Source organism: Chenopodium album, chromosome 9 (assembly GCF_948465745.1).
Source record: "Chenopodium album chromosome 9, dcCheAlbu1.1, whole genome shotgun sequence".
In the NCBI taxonomy this organism is placed as follows: domain Eukaryota; kingdom Viridiplantae; phylum Streptophyta; class Magnoliopsida; order Caryophyllales; family Amaranthaceae; genus Chenopodium; species Chenopodium album.
In genome coordinates this window covers 25,376,644-25,381,338 of record NC_137842.1, presented here as the reverse complement: position 1 = coordinate 25,381,338, position 4,695 = coordinate 25,376,644, and the positions used below count along the sequence as shown (strand labels likewise).

Here is a 4,695-nt window from a genome sequence, read left to right as displayed (position 1 = left end):
ATAAAGTAGAGGCCTATTATTAGGGCAGGTTCAATCTCTTTTAAATTGGATTTGTACCTTCATCCCCGAACTTCCTGTCATGGTTCCAGACCTATTAAAGTTAACGATATCCTGGATCGTTAAGTGGTGTAACCTTCCCCCCAGTGAACGGTTTACAAGTTCCTAATACTTGTTGGCGACTCTTTTGCTCTAGCTTCCTTCCTTTTAGACGCCACCATGCCTAAATGTATGATCACAAGTTTGGGGTAATGCTTGAAATATTCCCTACAGTTTTTGGCGACTCCACTGGGGAGGATTTCTATTTTGATTCCTGAAATTTATTTCGGCAATTATTTAGAATGAGTGGATGAGACTCGAAAAGTTCTAAGCATTTTATGTGCGTAATTTTGATTAACATTATTGTCATATGAATAAAAAAGATCTCATTGGAAAGACCATTTGTAATGAGTTAAAAACATAGAATTTTCTACACGTAGGAAATTTGAGGATTATCTTTCACAACTAGGATCGAAATAATGCTACGAAAAACTAGAAAATTTTATTGAACATAGAAATCTGCTGAGGCATGTAGGAACTGGCGTCTAGCAAACAGAGCATGTCACCGATGATATGGCTCTGTCGCCGAGCAACACTTCTGTCGCCAGGCGACAGGGCTATATTGTGGCGACGGTCTCTGTTAGCTGGCGCTGGTTCTTTCAATACCGAGCCAGAAATATGAGTTCTAATTTCGACCAGTTCTATCACTGTTGGCTAGATTCTACATCCTGATTGAGTTTTCCTCACTTTTCTGAAACCAATATGTGTTCTACATATGGACATAACCCTTTGGGAATTCATGCTCCATCTACCTGATTGAACTCTCTGAGCAACAAAGGGTACATCCGAGAATGTTGAATTCACCAAACCATGGGAGCGAGTTTAACTCGCGAGGTCCCATCCACTCGCGCCAACAATTCTAAAGGTAAGGCTTCCGCGCGATGCATTTGGAATCATAATAATGGACCCTCTTTGCCTAACCCATATACCGAACTTTAGAGAACTAGATTCATGGTTATGTTGCAAACTAATTGCATCATGTTGTGACTACTTGACTACTTGTGCATCTCTTACTTGCGCATACTTACATGTGATTAAACTAACCGTTTGGTTTGACAAATAAGTCTTAATAAACTAACCAATGACTAAAGGGCTTTGCTTAATTAATTGATTAATTAATTTGAGCTAAAAATGTACCTTTGAGTCAATCCGGATTTTTATTCTCATATACTCCATAAGCGTCAACGTGTTTTGGTTAAACCACTTTGAGCCTCGTCTAACGATAGTCCTTTCTTTCTTCAACCTACATCCACCTAACCTTGGGATGGGATGGGATGGGATGGTGTGCAACTTATGCAATTTTCAATTTCATAAAAAGCTTAAGTGACTTCAAAAGATTAAAATAGCAAAAAATAAGCAAAAATAAAAAATAAATAAAAGTGTACAAAAGTGCAAGGGTTCCAATGTCTCTGATATGAAAATATCTTTGATAAGAACACGTCTTGGATTGCGTTTCTTATCGAGTGCTCGGTACCGTGTCTAAGAAACATGAATGTCAAGTGAGTGATAGACCGCATGATCAAGATAGCCCACACTTATAAAAATAAAATAAATTTTAAAGCAAAAGAGAGAGCTAAAAAAAAAAAGAGTTAAAAGCCTCAAGCATAAAAATATAAAGATTCAAAAGCAAGGTTGCACACCTTGGGGGATTATCTAGGGTCTTGAGCCTTTTATCCCCTTCTTCTTCAACCTTTAGCCTAACCACGTTACAACCCTTAAAAAGACCTTTTGAGGTATACACACTCTTGTGCGAGGCTCGGCTAGAGCTACGTTCGACATGATTCCTAACAGATATGTAGGCAACCTCACATCGAGGTGCGACCATAATAAAAATGCATTCATATTTACGTTCATAATTGATTATATCTAGGAATTTCCAATGCTCATCCCTTTTCATTTAGAGCTAGAATTGGGAGGTTGATCCTTACATCATTAGCTTACCTAGCCTAAGAGTCACCATCTTTTGGCTCTTCTCAAAATAATATTTTTCCAAACACTTAGCCCTTGCGGCCTAACTTTACTGTCACTATCACACACATCACAAATACATGACCAAATATACTCCCCTTAGGAACTCTTTGTCACTAAATCTTAACACGATGTTGAAGCATGCCTTGTCATATCAAATAACTCATCACATGTAAACGTTATCGCATCACGAAGTATGAAGTGCTTAGCCTCTGTGCCTAAGTTACCTACATACTTTCATTATTGAGTCAACTAGGATAGCCTAGGATAAATTAACCTTTGCACCTTGAGAGACAACATCAAACGCATATACTTGGATTAAGCTCATTCAACATTCAACTGCAAAAACTTTGCTTCTTTTTTTTCGCGTCTTTCTTTTTCAGGAGAAAGTCAGTACCCTCCACAAAAATAACGGAAAATTTTTCTTTTTTGCGTTTTCGAGTCGCACAATCATATTACAATGCACACACGAGTCATGTACATGGTCACTCACTTACCTACTCTTAACGGTCAAAGCGAGCCCCCTCATTCTGAATTAATGAATGAAGAATGAATCCAATCTCCCTAAGTAGGATTCGAACCTACGACCAATCAGTTAACAACCGACCGCTCTACCACTAAGCTACTGAGGAACAACGGGAGACTGGATCTGATAGAGTTCAATTCCCGTTCTCAAACCATGACCAATATGAGCTTGAAGCTTCTTTTATAACTCCCGGAACTTCTTCGTAATGGCTCCCTTCCATGCCTCATTTATAGGGAACCTCAAAGTGGCTCTATTTCATTATATTCCATCCATATCCCAATTCCATTCATTTAATATCCCATTGGTGTCATCAACATAAGAGATGTGGGTTCTAGTCTATCTCTTTCCTATATATGGAAAGTTAAAAAATCATCATATAATAATCCAGAAATTGCAATACAAAATAAAAAGGGAGGTTTGTGATGATTTTTCAATCTTTTCTACTAGGTAATCTAGTATCCTTATGCATTAAGATAATCAATTCGGTTGTTGTGGTCGGACTCTATTATGGATTTCTGACCACATTCTCCATAGGGCCCTCTTATCTCTTCCTTCTCCGAACTCAGGTTATGGAAGAAGGAGAAGAAGGTATCAGCAACAACTGGTTTTATTATGGGACAACTCATGATGTTCATATCGATCTATTATACGCCCTTGCATCTAGCATTGGGTAGACCTCATACAATAACTGTCCTAGCTCAACCCTATCTTTTGTTTCATTTCTTCTGGAACAATCACAAACACTTTTTTGATTATGGATCGACTAGCAGAAATTCAATGCGTAATCTCAGCATTCAATGTGTATTCCTGAATAATCTCATTTTTCAATTATTCAACTATTTCTTTTTACCAAGTTCAATGTTAGCCCGATTAGTCAACGTTTATATGTTTCGATGCAACAACAAGATGCTATTTGTAACAAGTAGTTTTGTTGGTTGGTTAATTGGTCACATTTTATTCATGAAATGGGTTGGGTTGGTGTTAGTCTGGATACAACAAAATAAATCTATTAGATCTAATAAGTACCTTGTGTCAGAATTGAGAAATTCTATGGCTTGAATCTTTAGTATTCTCTTCTTTATTACCTGTGTCTACTTTCTAGGAAGAATGTCGTCAACTATTTTTACTAAGAAACTGAACAACGAAAGAAAGTGAGGAAGAAACAGATGTAGAAATAGAAAAAACTTCCGAAACGAAGGAGACTAAAAAGGAAGAAGAGGGATTCACCGAAGAAGATCCTTCTCCTTCCCTTTTTTCGGAAGAAAAGAAGGATCCAGACACAATCAAAATGAATGAAATGGGAAAGATCCGAGTGAATGGAAAGGACAAAATAAAGGTTGAATTTCACTTGCACTTAAAAGAAGCATGCTATAAAAATAGCCCAACTTCTTATTCTGGGAATCAAGATATTTCAAAGTTCGAAATACTTAAAGAAGAAAATAAAAACCTATTCTGGTTTTAAAAACCCCTTCTTTTTCTTCTTTTCGACTATAAACGTTGGAATCGTCCAACGCGATATATAAAAAGCACTCGGTTTGAAAATGCGGTAAGAAATGAAATGTCACAATATTTTTTTTATACATGTCAAAATGATGGAAAACAAAGAATTTTTTTTACATATCCACCTAGTTTATCCATTTTCTGGGAAATGATAAAAAGAAAGATTTCTTTGGCTACAACAGAAAAATTCTTATATGATGATGAACTATACAATTATTGGATTTATACGAACGAACAAAAAAAAAACAGCTTAAGCAATGAATTTGCTAATAGAATTACAGTTCTAGACAAAGGACTTTTTTTATATAGATGTAATCGATAAAAAAACTAGATTATGTAATGATAAAACTAAAAATAAAATTGAATATTTGCAAAAAAAAAAGAAATAAAATTGATACATAAAAAAATACCAAAAAAATAAGATGAGATTCGCCCGCCCCCTACATATTTGATACTCTCGCCTACAAAAAAGCTTGTAACACCAAAACCATTCGGAATTCCATCAATTATTCGTCTATAAAAAAATGACACTAGTTCAGCCAAACCTCTTACACCCTTAATTAAAAATTTTACGTAAAAAGCATCGATATAACCACGGTTAGCGG

The 4,695-nt window shown here is 36.1% G+C and overlaps 1 non-coding gene across 1 annotated transcript; it reads right to left on the bottom strand.

Annotated features, from left to right (window-relative positions):
- Positions 1-2,624: 2,624 nt before the first annotated feature.
- TRNAN-GUU (transfer RNA asparagine (anticodon GUU)) lies at positions 2,625-2,696 on the bottom strand. The gene has a single exon. It is a non-coding gene; the product is annotated as a tRNA-Asn (tRNA).
- Between the last annotated feature and the right edge of the window lie 1,999 nt (positions 2,697-4,695).